Genomic DNA, 16,646 nt, shown 5'->3' with positions numbered 1-16,646 from the left:
AAATAGCTTTAGATTTCCTTGAAATTATGATCTAAGTAAGGCCAAATTTGAGATACCTTTTAGGTCAATTTATATAGATAATGTACTATATAGCCTTAATTATATTATAAAATAAAGTTAATATATTAACTCTTGAATAGCAAAACTAGAGAAGAATAGATGGAATAATATGACAAGAACAAAGAAAACAGAAACAAAAATAGTTGAAGAGAGATATAGGAAATATGAATTAGTAACTTATTCTTGTTGTGTGTATTTTTTACATTATTAATAATGTCCTTTAATAAGCATTATGACTTGGAGTAGTTATAATGCTACAGTAATTGTCACGCCCCGAGCCTACACCCAGGATGTGGCCGGTACTCGAGAACCGTTGCTTGTCCCCAAGCAAATCCTTGATCTGGCTGACTACTTAGCAGAAGACTTACTCAAGCCGATAGGAAACTTTAAATGCATAATTAAAATCAACTCAATTAAATGTCTAAAAATACTTAATAAGGTATAAGTAATAGTTTTCAAGATCTCAAAATAGAAAGGAACACACTGAGAGACTCGTCAACTCTAACTATCTATGAAGCCTCTATTACTCAAGATGGATGTCAAGATAAGACCCACGACACCTTAAGACAACTGACTAGAAAATAAATGTGAAGTCCCCCGGAATGCAAGGAGGTTCACCTAAGCTATCTGAAGTGCAAAGTGATCTCAACGAAAAGCATGTTGATGATCTTAAACCCTGTATCTGCATCACAATAAGATGCAGGTCGAATAACATCAGTACATTGAATGTACAAGTATGTAATATAGCTGAATAAAAAATAACTAAATGAAAGGACCCCAATAGATATAGATATATACTCAACTGAATGTAAAGAAATAAAAGAGTGAAATCATTAAAACTTTACCAAAATACTTACTCATCTCAGAACTCAACATATTAAGTGATAAAATAAAAATTCACTTTTAACTCTGTTTGGGAGATTCTCTAACTGACAACCATCACTATAAGCTATGTTATGATACAACGTATCGCTCACGCTACCAGAACTGTCATATACTGTGTCGGGATATAGAACCTCTTAACTAAGTGGATCCACCAAGCAATAAGAATTCATCTAAAAGGTATGATCCTTTACCCATGTTGGCAAGACATGGTTTATGAGGATTTTGAGTTGTCTGAACTCATCCCCATATCGGTGCTCAATACTTCCAATAATATATATGATCATGCTCAAATGTATAAAACATACTCTTTCTCTGGTTTGAGATAATTACTCAAAGTATCCTCTTAAAAGAGGTAACTGCTCTGAAATACCCTGAACTCAAACTCTTTTTAGAAATCAAAGTTTCTCTTTTCTCAATATAAAAATGTTACATTTGGAAATACTTAGTTCCCTTTTATTCTTTCTAAATCATGTATGAAACTCTTCTCAAAACTCGTCTCTGTTTTTCGGAAAATTAGTTTAAGATCATTGGTTAAAAAGGGTTCTCAACAATAACTACATAAAGACTCTTAAATTTTTCTCTTAAACTCACTTTAGTTTTGAATGTGCATTAAGACACATGATTAGGTTATGCAGAAATTTTCAAAGGTACATGGAGCCTATAGGAGCTACTACAGAGAAGGGGAATGTGGCCACAACTTAAAGGAACATGTCCGAATGAAACAAAGAAGGAATCGGCCCAGGCAACCCCTGGCGCACTACTAGCGCGGGGCGCCAGGCCCCAAACTTCAAAAGCAGACTTAGGGCTGTCACGACCCAGGGTACCCCCTAGATGTAACAAGGAACATAGAACCCCGAAAGGCTCCATGTAAGCCACTTAGCATATCACAACATAAGATAATAGAAAAGTGCGTAAATTTAAAATATTTTTTTAAATACAATCGAAGTCTCATAAAACGAAGCAGAAGTCTATTACATTTGTATCAAACCATCTAATACTTGAAAAGAGTTAGGGACACAATTCATACACTATCTAAACATAAAGAAAGACATAAAAGAACATAGTGGTCAAATCCTCGATGGTATGAGGACTCACCAAGTCTTTGCTTGCTTGCTTCTACTAAGAACCTATCCACAAAAATGGAACTCAATATCGCCGAACCCTACATTTAATAAGAATGTAGGAAAAAATATGTGTTAGTCCAATAATGTACTAAATATGATGGCTAGCACAAATCATCAACATAAGTATATAAGAGGCATTAGTCCACATAAGACATATACCATAATCATAAGAGACAATAACATAAGTCATAAGTATAAGAGATATCATCATAGAACATAGGAAATAAGCATGGGAGATAACAACATAGTCACAGGCATAATCAATGCATCTAATTTAACATAACATAAGAGAAATACTTCATAAGCCACCTCAAGGCAAGCTTGTGCAATGCATGCATAAGATCCCATAATCCCATAGTTAGGATGAGAGGGTATAAGGTGAACCAAAATCTTGAGATCCTTTGATATTTTCAGAATTTTATTCAATATGGGAATTTTGGATCATTTTTAGTAAATTTCTTTTCTTAAATTCATGCTCTTTAATTTTGTTCTTAGTATCTTAAGTAGCAAAAAAATAATTGAAAATATTTGTGATATCAGAAGAAGAAAAATTCTACAGGGTGAAATTTTTTATTTTTGTATTATAATATAACACAGATTAGATTTTATAAAACATAACAAATTATGCTTCTTAATTTATGTCGAATTTATGGCATTAGATGCATAGGTTCAAATTCAATCTAAAAAATATGTCTTACAGAGTATACTTAGATTTAGAGATTTTACGTAGATTGAAGTATAAGTTTGCCTTATTCGGTTCGTAACTCATAGGCTATGTTTTACAAGGCATAATTTAATTCCTAGTGAGCTTATGTTGATATTGGCATAAGTTTCATAAGTTCATTTTAGAATTAACAAAGTCATACTTTATGAGATATAACTTATTCAATTGATTTTTTCTTAACTAGGTAAAAAAAATATTCTAAACTTATGTTAGACAAGGCAAACATTTTTATAAACTTATGTCTTGTGAAATTATGTCATAATTAAAGATATTTTCACCCGTGAATTTTCATTGAATGAATAACAAGATAAAAATTAAAGATCATATCAAAATAAAGGATATTCATGCAAAAACGTATATTTTCAACAAAAGAGCATAAATATCAATTTTTGGGACAATTATTTTATCAGCCGTAGATAGAGTTAATTGTTTTTTCGAATACACCATTTTGGGACCACTTCAAACACATGATACTGAAGTTAAAAAAAATTGTGTGTGAAAGTTAGAAAATTTTGGACAATCTTTATTTGAAGTGTGTTCTTGTTTAAGCCAAACATCACACTTCTTATTGAAGTTGTTTTAGCAAGGTCAAAATTTGGATATTTTTATTGAAGTTGTGGTCTTGACATGGTCAAATTTCAGCCATATATTGACCTGCCAAATAGCTTTAGATTTCTTTTTACTGAAATTATGATCTAATAAAGCCAAATTTTAGTACTTTTTAGGTCAATTTATATTGATAATGTACTATATTGCCTTAATTATGTTATAAAATAAAGATAATATATTAAAACTTGAATAGAAAAACTAGAGAAGAGATGGAATAATATGACAAGAACAAAGAAAAGAGAAACAACAATAGTAGAAGAAGAGAGATATAGGAAATAGGAAGTAGTAACTTATTCTTTTTGTGTGTATTTTTACATTATTATCAATGTCCTTTGATAAGCATTATGACTTGGAGTAGTCATAATGCTATAGTAATAAGGTGAGGTCATCCATGACATCTACCAAATAATCTACTCCCTTCGTTTCACAAAGAATGACCTAGTTTGACTTGGACCAGAGTTTAAGAAAATAAAGAAGACTTTTGAATCTTGTGGTCCTAAATTTAAGTTATGTCAAATATACAAAATGCCCTTTAATCTTGTGGCCTTAAACATGCCACGTGGAAAGCTAAAATTAAAATGTTACCAAAAAAAGAAAGAGGTCATTCTTTTTTAAACAGACTAAAAAGGAACGAAGATCATTCTTTTTGAAACGGAGGGAGTAGTTACAACACTCTCCCTTGGATGTCTATGTATACAAAAAAGAAATGCATAGTCATTCATAATACACATTATTTGTTGCATCATTACAAGCTTCTTGTAAAAACCTACTTGTAAGTTGATTGTAGAAACCTACTTGTAGAGATATATGTAAGTTGCTTATAAAAACCTTTTTGTGTAAGCTTCTTATAGGAAAATCCTTGTGAAGTTGTTTGTAAGTTACTTAGGAATTTGTTTGTAAGTTGCGTATGGTACTTGCTTGCGGAGCTGTGTAATTGACATTCACAATATGATGTATTAATTAATAATCATTGGATTTCATCCATAGATAATGTGCCTCGTTAAAACCTAGCTAGGAAAAACTCTATGGACAAAAGTTCTAGTGAAAAAAAGAGAGTACACGTATCTAGTTGATTGATAATGTTTCTTTGAAATAAAAAAATATTAAAATTGCCTCTTCCTCTTTTTTCAAAAGCTATCAATTTATTATAGGAACTTCCAATTATGTCAACAAATAATTATATATATATACGCATTGAAAGTTGCCTCATTTAAAACCTTACTAGAAAAATCCAGTAGGAAAAAATCTCGGCTAAGGGTAAAAGAGTGTGACGCTATGACGATTTGAGCCTACACCCTAGACGTGGCCGACACTCGAGAATCATTGTTGGTCCCCAAACTAACCCTCATCCCGACTGACTACAAGCGGAATACTAACTCAAGCATATATAAGCATCAAACTAAAAGAAACATTTAAAAACAGTTTACTGAATCTTTAAACTTTTCTGAATAAGCTAATTAGGAAACATAAGTTTAAATAAAACATCTTAAAACTGAAAGACTCTATAAAATTGTCTATCTATGAAGCCTCTACTATATATAGACGAGTGACGGGAGAAGACCCGGTACTACTCAAAACAACTGATTAGAAAATAAATGTGAAGTCTATCGGATGAAAGGAGGCTCACCTAAGCTATCTAAAGTGCAAAGTGATCTCAACGAAATGTCTGTTGATCATCATAAGAACCTGTATCTGCATCATTAAAAGATGGAGGTCGAATGACATCAGTACATTGAATGTACGAGTAAGTAATATGACTGAATAAACAAATAACTAAACTGAATGACTGAAGAAAGAAATTAACTCAACTGAATCAATACATGAACATGAAGTGGAAACCATTTAAGCTTTACAATTAATTAATATGAAAATAATATATTTTACTTTGTGGGGAATTTCTCTAATCGACAACCATTACTATGAGTCCAGCAATGATATAATGTTTCACCCACGTTGAAATGGTCATCCTATACCTTGTCGGGGTATAAGATGATATTGTCGCATGAAGAATTAGTGTTATCTTATTCTACGTTGGCTACGTAGTTTTATGGGACTTCTGACCTATAAAAGACTCTAACCAATTCGGTGCTTGATACTACTCCCAAAATAATCAATTATAACTTTATGCTCAATTCACCCTTTATAAAGAAATGGACTATTACTTTACTTTACTTTTCACTTTGTTCAATCACCCTTCACAAAGAAAGTGACTATTACTTTACTGAAGTACTTTTCAAAAACATCAAACATACTTATTTATGAAACCATTTGACTCTTTCTCAAAATACTCTGTTCAAAACTTGCATTTAAAACACATGCTTATGGAATTATCGTTCAAGTCCAAGATCAACATATAAAAACTGAAAACTCTTATACTTTTCTGAAACTCTTCTTTACTTTCTAAAAAAATTAGTTTAAAACAATTGTTTATTATGATTTGATCATTGATGACTCAAAAAGTCATACTGCACAAACATTAACGACATATCTAGATGTCATATATAGTGCTTACACATTGATGGCATACTCGACTGTTATACTAATCAGGAATTATAGTTCTCTTCTCAATATAACAAAATGATATGTTTGGGACTACTTAGTTCCCTTATACTCCTTCTCAAACTCCTCTTTACTTTCTCATAAACTCAGCTTAAACAATAATATTTTGTTTAAAATATTCTCAATAAGAATTCAATGAATACTCAAGAATAGGGTTCGTGTTGAAATATAAACATAAACGACTCAACTCAATAAAACTCTTGAACTTTTTTCTTAAACTCACTTTAGTTTTGAACATGCATTAATACTTGTGAATTGTGATTAAGATATTCCAGAATTTTCAAAGGTAAATGGAGCCTATAGGAGCTAATAATAAGAAGGGAAACATAGGCACAACTTAAAGGAACATGCACTGGATGAAACAAAGAAAAGAATTAGCCCAGCAAACCCTGGCCCACTGCTGGCGCAGGGCACAAGCCCCCAAAGTACTAGGGCTGGGTTTGGGCGTACTGCTGGCGTTCCACCCCAGCCCTTCCCTAGCAACTTCGATGAAGTTTTTTGATGAAATTCAAGCTTCAAACTAGTTTAAAATTGGGATATTTCTCCTAAACTCTTCTTGTTTCTCAACCCAAATCCAATACATGAAAACTTTTATATGATTCCTTTTTAAACATCACTTTACCAATCCATAGGGTTCATGTGATTCTATGCATGAACGACATTACAAGATTCTAAAGAGAACAAGGAAATCAAACTTCACTTGTTAAAAGAATGAAATTCAATACCAAGAATCATGGATGGATCCTTCAGATGTAAGAATTTCTTGACTAAATTTAGATGTAGGGTGTGAGGACGAACAAGTCCAACACTGTGAGAAGCCTTACATACCTGGAATGTTCTTAGCGAAAATCAATAATTCTTGAAGGACGCTTGTAAACCTAGTTTTTGTCTTCTTGAAATCTCGCTCGAATTTCTCTAAGTGTTTAGAAACGTGAAAAAGTGATCTAAAACTGATAAGACCCTTATTTAGGTGAAGAAAAACATGCTAGGCCTAGTAGGAAAATAAAAAGACCAAAATACCTTTCTAGAAACGAATGAGATGCCTTAGATAGAAAAGCTTAACTTAAACAGGCTTAACTTTTTACTCTGAGATAAAATTAAGCACATTTGGCTGCGTTGGAAAGAGGACCCAAAGACCTTTAATTTGATAGTCAATAGGTCACCCAATTTTATATGTGCTAAGAGATATGATTGTTTGAAGTTGACCCAAGTAAAATCTCATATTGAAACTCAATCGGTAAGAAAGCTTTCAACTCAACTTTGTGCTAGGGGATTCTAGTGACCTTCATTCATATCAAAAATCATTTCCAAACTACAAAACTTTATCTTAACATCTAATAACAATCAAGAATCACTATGTGCAATCTTATTCACCAATGAAAAATATTTTGAGCCTTAACTTAGAAATTTTTGGGGTTGATCATCTCCCACTTCTACTCCGGGAGTTCTATATTCTGAGCCATACCACCAGGCCTTAGATGCTCTACTTTAACTTGTTGGCAATTCGGACACTTAGCAACAAACTCTGCATTGGCCTTCTTCATACTACTCCACCAATAAACTTATCTCAAGTCTCGATACATTTTTGTGGAACCCGAATGGATTAAATATCTGGAGCTATTACCTTCTTCCATGATCCTCTCTTGGAGTTCATCCACCCTTGGTACACACAACATACCTTGATACCTCAATACTCTATCTTCCCCTTGTTCAAAAGCCATTAGTTTTCTCTTATGAATATTTGCCTTCAATTCAAGAAAAATAGGATCTTGGTCTTGCTTCTCTTTAACTTCAGACACTAATGATGATTCAGCCCCATTCATCACCACTACTCCTCCTTCTGTGGAATCCATTGGTCGAACTCCTAAGCGTGCAAGTCTGTGCACATCTTTTGCTAACTCTCTCTTATCTTCCTCAAAATGGGTGGTACTACCTATAGACAACCTTTTCAAGGCACCGACAACAACATTAGCCTTACCTGGGTGATAAATAATACTCATGTCATAATCCTTGAGTAATTATAACAACCTCATTTGTTTGAGATTAAGCTCTTTTTGAGTAAACACATACTGAAGACTCTTGTGGTCGGTGAACATATCCACATGAACACCATAAAGATAATGACACTATATTTTCAAACCAAATACTATAGCAGCCAATTCTAGATCATGGGTTGGGTAATTCTTCTCATGAACTTTCAACTGTCGGGAGGCATAAGTTATAACCTTGCCATTCTACATTAGCACACAACCCAAACCAACTTTAGACGCATCACAATATACAACAAAGCTTTGCGTACCATCTGGTAAGGTCAATACTGGGGCAGTAGTCAACCTCTTTTCCAATTCTTGAAAACTTTTCTCACAAGCTTCAGACCATTAAAACTTCACTGTTTTCTGAGTTAACTTGGTTAAAGGGGATGAAATAGACGAGAACCCCTCTATGAACCTTTTATAATATCCAGCCAACCCCAAGAAACTCCTAATATCAGTTGGAGATGTGGGTCTAGGCCAATTCTGAACTGCCTCTATTTTCTGGGTATCAACTTTAATTCCCTCTCCAGAAACAGTGTGTGGCCTAAGAATGCCACAGACTCAAGCCAAAACTCACACTTAGAGAACTTGGCATATAACTCTCTATCCTTTAAAGTTTGGAGAACTATTCTGAGGTGACCAACACGATCTTCTTTAGTCCTTGAATAGATTAGTATGTCATCAATGAATATGATAACAAACATATCTAAATAAGGTTTGAATACTCTATTCATAAGGTCCAAGAATACTGCAGGCGCATTGGTCAAACCAAAGGACATAACTAGGAACTCAGAATGACCATAACGGGTCCTGAATGTTGTCTTTGGAATATCACATTCCCTTACCCTTAACTAATGGTAGCCTGATATGAGGTCTATCTTAGAGAAATAGGTAGCACCATGAAGCTGATCGAAAATATCATTAATTCTCGGAAGAGGATACTTATTCTTGATGGTAACCTTGTTCTGCGGTAATCTATACACATCCTAAGGGAGCCATCTTTCTTTCACACAAATAAGACCGAAGCACCCCAAGGTAAGACACTTGGTCGAATGAAACCTTTATCTAGGAGGTCTTTCAACTGATCATTCAACTCTTTTAATTCTGCTCATGCCATTCTGTATGGCGGAATAGATATAGGACGGGTATCTCGAAGAGTGTCTATACCGAAGTCTATTTGTCTCTCAAGAGGTACTACTCCGAGAAGATCATCAGGAAAGACTTCTGGAAACTCTTTTATTACTGAAACTGACTGAATAAGAGGTATCTCAACACCAGAGTCATTAACTCGGACTAAGTGATATACACACCCCTTGGAAACTAACTTTCTCTCCTTAAGGTACGAAATGAAACGACCCTTAGGCACTGTTGAACTGCTACTCCACTCTATAACTGGCTCATTAGGAATTTGAAACCTAACAACTCGAGTTCTACAATCAATAGAGGCATAACAGGAATGAAGCCAGTCCATACCAAGAATGACATAAAAAACTACCATGTCTAACTTGACTAAATCAGCCATGGTGTTCTTTTGATTGATGGAAATGACAAAATAATGATATACTCGCTCAACTAGAATAAACTCCTCAACATGTGTAGAAACACAAAAGGGCTCACAAAGCTTCTCAGGGAGGACATCAAAATTCATTGCAACATAATGAGTCACAAAAGATAAACTTGCTCATGGGTTTAGAAAAGCATAAACATCAAGAGTAAAGACTTTGATCATACCAGTGACAACATCTGGAGAATTCTCTTCCTCTTGACGACTAGTGATCGCATAAAGGCGGTTTGCTCCTCCGCTAGTACTGAAAGTAGCTCCTTTAGGTACAACTCTGTCTGGTGGAGCAACTGATAAAGATTGGGCTTTATTGCCTTGATTCCCATTACCTTGCCGGTTCTTGGGGCACTCTTTCATGAAGTGACCCTCTTGTCCATACTTGAAGCAACATGTGAAGCCATTATGACACTTACCTGCGTGGTTCCTACCACACTTAGCACATGTAGGAGCCCATGCACCTCTTTGTGCCACACTACCCTGAGACTGTTCAGGTCTAGCTCTGAAGTTCTGCGAATTTTGACCATTATACTTACCTTTGTTTATGGGTGTAAGTGCACTAGTAGATGATGGAGCAGGTCCCTTTTGCTTTTGCTAAAAGGACGAACGGTTTATATTACTCCTTTGCTGCCTGGACTCACTCCCTGTCTTAGCTTTCTTGTTTCTAAATTCCTCTCTATCCCTTAGCTTCTCTTCCTCAACCTGCTGCACATAAACCATCAACCTTGCTATATCCATGTCACATATTAGCATCACAACCTTACCTTCCTTACTCGACAGACGAGATAGCCCAACAACAAACAAACTCATCCTACTCCTCATATTCACAACCATCTCCGGAGCATATCGAGAAAGTTGGGTAAACTTCAAACCATACTCATGAACACTTAGAGAATCCTACTTAAGGGTAGTGAATTCCTGTACCTTGGCTTCTCTCAGTTCACGGGAGGAAGAAACGCCCCAAGAAAGCCTCCTCAAACATAGCCCAAGTAAGAATTGGTGCACCCTCAGCTCTACCCTTCTTCCATTGGTCAAACCAAGTCTTAGCAACATTCTTCAGCTGATATGCAGCTAGTTCAACTCGCTCATCATCGGTAACGTGCATAACTTCAAATGCCCTTTGTAGCTCCTCAATAAAGTTCTATGGATCCTCAGTAGTGCTTAAACTAGTGAAACTTGGAGGATTCATCCTCAAGAACTCTCAGATCCTCGAAGTATCAGCCACTTCTTGTCTAGCTCTTATTTTTTGCCTAACCTGGTTAGTCACAGCTTGGCTCAACATTAGAATCGCTTCCCTGAACTCAACATTCGTGACTTCTCCTTGGGGTTGCACTTCAGGTTCATTAGGTACCCCTAGCTCCTTAACGTTCCTCCTAGCAGGACGACCTCGAAAAGATCTTCGTGGAGGCATGATCTGAAAGACACGTGCAAACACGAGTTAGAAGAAAATTTTTAGAGATCAAACTCTAATGCACGAAATGAGTGTGAAAGAAGTGAGAAAATTCCCTAAGCGTCGTAGTCTCCTAATTATAGATGTGGTGCGCTTCACACCAAAAACTAGGACTCTACAAGCACGACTTTATAGACTCCCTACGACTCTTGAACTCTGAGCTCTCATACCAAGTTTGTCACTCCCTGAGCCAACACCCCGGATGTGGCTGGGAGTCGAGAACCATTGCTGGCCCTAACCAAACCCTTGGCCTGGCTTACTTACTCAGCGGAAGACTTAAAAGCATTAATAAAAGGATTCAACTCATCTCTACTCAACTGTTTAATAAAATAACTTAGAACGTTTAAAGGTCAAACATTCAACTTGGCCAAAATGGCAACCTAAGTCTTAACATAAGAAATAACAATGTAAAGACAACTGAACTACTAACAGTCTATGAAGCCTCTAAAACAAAGAGGGATGTCGCGATAAGAACCCCAATAATCCTAATAACTAAAGTACTAAAATAATGTAAAAGGAGCCCTTTGGAAAGCAAATAGGCTCACCAATTGACTCTGAGTGCTCAACTGGATCAACGAGGCATTGGATGTTGATCCTGGTTACCTGTGACAACATCATAAAATGATACAGGCCAAATGGTATCAGCACATTGAATGTACAAGTATGCGAGGGGAATACTAAACAAGACATAAGCTTGAAAGGAATCTAAAAATAACACTTACCTTGACTTTACTCAACTCATAAATAACTCAACTCAAATGCAAAGTAAAAAACAATAATGGTGCAGTTGTACAAAGCATTTAAAATAGGAGGTAGCAACTCAATTTGTTAAAGAAATGCAATAACAACTCAGTTTACATGTAAAGTAATATAATACTGTGGGAGTTTCTCTAACCGACAACCACCACTATGAGCCTAAGTGATGATACAACGTCTTACCCACGCTCCCAGAACTGTCCTATACTTTGCCATCATATAGAACACATTAACTAAGTGGATCCACTAGTCTATGCTAAAAAGCACTAAGGAATCATCTACAAAGTATGATCCTTTCTACCCATGATGGCTACATGGTTTATGGAGACTTGAGTTATTATGAACTCGCATCCCTATATTAGTGCTCAATACTACTCCCAAACCCAAAATATACTCAGCTCATATGTTTTTAAAACAAAACTCTTTCCTTGGTTTGAGATAATTACTCAAAAGTTAGCTTAAAAGCTCTCTTGGAAATCAGTGTTTTTTTTCTAGCTTAAATGTGAAAACATTTTAAATCTTAGGAATACTTAGTTCCCATATAATCTTTGAAGAAATGAACTTTACTCTTACTCTTTACTCAACTCAAATTTTAAGTCTTAAAACAAAGTTAAAACATTTGTAAAGGACTTTTGGAAAACTATATGAACTTCTCTTAACATAAATCTTAACCTTTTGACCTGAATCTTAACTTTCCTTGAATTGAAGTATGGATTCAAGGCTTATGATCTCATGTTAATGATGATTTCATGATGTTTAGACATACCTTAGAGTATAGAAATCAACTAGAAAACATAGGTACGTTGATAAGGAACTAGTACGGAAAGAAGGGGGAAAAATAGGAAGAACTGGAGTCCTTGGCGCTCTGAGAGGGCGCCAGAGATCAAACTTCAGAACTGAAGTTGTGGTGCTCTGGCTGGCACGTCGCCCCAGAGCCCAAACTTCAGACACTAAAGTGGGGTGCTCTGGCTGGCGCGATACCCCAGACCTCTGCCCAGAAATCTCCGATTTTTCTCTTTCGTTTTTCAACTCTAAACCCTCTAATTTCACTTGGTTCTTTACCCAAACACTTAGAATCAACTATATCATCAATATATGTAAGATTCTACTCGAAAACACACCTCAAATCAGGAATCAAACTCAATAAACTTCAACATAAAAAACCCACAAGATTTTAAACGAATTATCATCAAGAACTTGTAATATTTGTTTTCAAAACTACACAACCTCGCTGAATTGAATCATGATTGGCGTGTGGGTGAACTAACCCAACGCTATGTGATATCACACACCTCGTAGGATTGAATCCTTGGCGAAATCCACAAACAAAATTGCACGATCTTGACGAATCTTGCCTTTTCTTCTCCTTTCTCCTCTTTTCTCTTTCCTCCAAGACCTTGCGTGAATCTCCAATTGTTTCAACTGATATAATTCTGATTAAAATCCAATTAAACTCTTAAAAATGAAATAAAATAATTGGGTAAGTAAAAGACCAAACTACCCTTCCAAAATCCGAATTAGACTCTCCTTATTTGAACAACCCAACTTTGAATGGGCATATCTCACTCATACAAATGTGGAATCGTGCAAACTTGGTGGCTTTGGAAAGATAATTCCAAGATCTTTCCTATGGTATCTGGAAGCACACCTAACTCATCCTGAGATTGGAGTTATGGTCGTTTGAATTTGACAAAAAAAAACTCAAACTTAACCAATTTTCCAAATTTTTCATGCTTTCCTAAAATGACTCTTTCCAATTCTAACTCTTTCTAGTTTTTTCAAATAGTGAGATGTTACACTATAGGTTGAATTATCTCTTATCTTAAGGCCATAAAGACGATATCTAGAGGGTGGTGTAGCACATGTTGAGGAAAAGGGAAGGAATTAACAAAAGATGTTTATCGGCTTGGTCGCTTAGGAGTTAGTCTTACGGAAACATCATAGGGTGGTGTGATAGTCCAGAATAGATCAATACCTTCATTGGTAGTGGAGGTAAAGGAAAAGCAAGACATTGATCATATATTGTTCCAGTTGGAAGGTGTAGTTTATCAGCAGAAAGTAGAGGTTTTTCCCAAGGGGAAGATGGTCGCTTATGTGTTCCTAAGGTGGATGAGTAGGTGAAGCAACCTTGATTGGGCTAGATTTGGTTTATGAGGCTATGGGAAAAATTTCAGCTCGTCAGAAATAGACTTAAGACAGAAGTCTTATGCATATGTAAGCAGAGGAACTTAGAGTTCAGGATAGATGATTGGGTTTTTCCTGAAAGTATCACATATAAAGGGGGTGATGAGATTTGACAAGCTTGGAGAAGTCAGTCTGTAGAGAGGGCTACTTGGGAAGCAAAAGCAGACATGAAGGCCACGTATCCTCATCTCATTCCTTCCAATTTCGTTTTAGCTTGAGATAATAGTTCCTCTCCAGTCTCTCAGTTTACTCGTGTGTAAATTCAGTCTTAGTACCTTGTTCCTCCAATTTTTTTTGCTTTTTCAGCATATTTGCATGTTCTTGGAACTTAGTTCAGTTCGATATCAATTTCTAATACTTAGTGATAGGGATTACAACTCCTTCCCTCCATACCCAACAAATTTAGACTTCATTCGAGGACGAATGTTCCCAAGGGGGAGATAATGTACCACATCGGATCTCAAATGAAGAAAATCCTAGTTTTCACAAAATCTTGTGCCAGTACCAACGGAACCACCCATGGACCATAGGTAGGACCATGGACTGTAGGTGGGGTTTCGCCGTTAAGGCCCAAATCTTTATAGTCTCTGATCCCACCCACGGTCGACCATTATGGTCCGTTGTTGGACCTACAGACCGTAGGTGAGGGTCAACAGCCAGTTAGAGGGAAATTGTTGTTAGGTCAACTTCAAACAGTCATAACTCTTAGCTCGAAAGGAAGTAGGTGGCCCATGACCCATGGCCCATCAAATGAAATATAATTGAATCCTCTTTCCAACGCAATCGAGTTTGCTAAAATTTCATCTCTGAGTAAAAATTTATGTTCGTTTTAGTGAAGCCCTGTCAGGTAGATCATGAACGATGAACCCAAACAATGGTTGGTAGTCCAAACGATGGACTGTCGTTTCCTCCATGGATGGGATTCGTCAGAATTAAGTCAGGGTCATTTTGGTCCTTTACCTTATGCGTTCGGCACTTAAACTACGTCGTTTGATGCCTAAACTATGCCGTTTTACTCTGTTTAAGCCTAATAGCTTAGTCAGACATACCCATAACATTTATTCTCTAAATATCACCAAGCCTAGAACAAAAAAGAAGAGAAAAGAGGCGACCCAACCCTTCCAAGAACGCAATAGGTTTTCTTCAGTTCCAGCCCCGAAATCAAAACATTTCTCTGTGAGATTCATCACCAGGTATGTGGGATTTCACTAGTGGGTTCCTTTCATGCACTAGGTCCCTAGAATTCAGTCAAATTCTTGACTCCCTTTGTCTTGTTTAGACCTAGGGTTTCTAGAACTTTAGAAAATTGTTGCGACTTAGCTGTTATAGTGTCCTTAATATGATTATCATGTTTTCATAACATTGTTGCTTAGTTCCTTGCATGAAACTCAGAACCCTAGTTGTGTAGATTCTTTTACCTTATGAATTACACTTGCTAGGTCAGTTTAAACAGAGATACATGCTCCAGTTAAGAATGTTTCATTGTTAGTGTTTAAATGTTGCATTCTCAGATTTGCATGTCAAAACATTGAGCTATCTAGTATTTCAGTTTTGTTGTGTCATACACGTTCCAATTGGGAGTAAGCTTAGACCGAGTTGGACTAGGGTTCAGCGTACCCTCATAATCCCAGAACTACGTGCCCCCATAGGTTAAGTCCCCTCTGTGGGCCTCAGTTTTAGTGATCACACCATTCATGTCATTATACCCCTTACAAGGTATGTTGGGTCCTCTAGATATGGGGGTATACATCGAACAATTATGCCTTTATACCCCTTGCAAGGTATATTGGGTCCTCTCGATGGGGCATATACATCGGACTCCACGTTCAGCTCACGTGGTTTTATGTAGGTCAATAGTAGCTTCCACAGTCAGACTCTAGTGCATTTGGCCAGGATTTCAGTTATACTTGAGTATTCCGTTTTAACATGTTATGTACTTGGTCATTGCATTCAGTTCAGTTCTTTTTAGTATATATCAATACTTCCATTATGTTCAGATTATATTATTTTTTTTCAGTATGTTTTGTTTAGCTTATATGTTTTGTTCAGCTTTTATCCTATCTTGCATGTTCCGTACCTTCCAAGTACTGACACATACTCTGCGCTACATTTTTTCATGATATAGGTTCAGGTCCTCAACATTTACATCACGCATAGATCGATTCTCGATCCACATTCAGCAGCTTCAGTGGTGAGTCCTCATACTTTGAGGATGATAGACATATTTTCAGATTTAGACTTTCATTTCAGTTTTAGTTTTGTTAGGGTTAGATGGGGACATGTCCCAACAACTCTAGTCAGATAGAGGCATTTTCAAACATAGTTTTAGATTTAGCTTTAGCATTTGAGTGATTGTTCAGTATCACTAAACTCTTAGAATTTTATATATATACAGACCAGTATTGGGTATTCCCCATCATTCAGTTATCTCATGAAATAGCTTTCGCATTAGTTCATCTTTTCATAGATATGTCTAGTTTGCTTATGATATGCCATCTCAGGGTTAGCTTGGGGTCACTCGTGATCCTAGGTCCCGTGTTAACGCCCAGGGGGTAGCCTCGGGGCGTTACAACTACAAGTTGAAATGCTCCTCGAAACATGAGCCTAAACTGCAAGTTACAATGCTCCTTAACATATTAGCCTAAACTATAAGTTGAAATACTCCTCAACGCATGAGCCTAAACTGGAAGTTGAAACACTCATT

This window comes from Solanum stenotomum, chromosome 3 (assembly GCF_019186545.1).
Source record: "Solanum stenotomum isolate F172 chromosome 3, ASM1918654v1, whole genome shotgun sequence".
Classification (NCBI taxonomy): domain Eukaryota; kingdom Viridiplantae; phylum Streptophyta; class Magnoliopsida; order Solanales; family Solanaceae; genus Solanum; species Solanum stenotomum.
The sequence above is the reverse complement of the archived record's forward strand: the minus strand, read 5'-3'. Positions refer to the sequence as shown.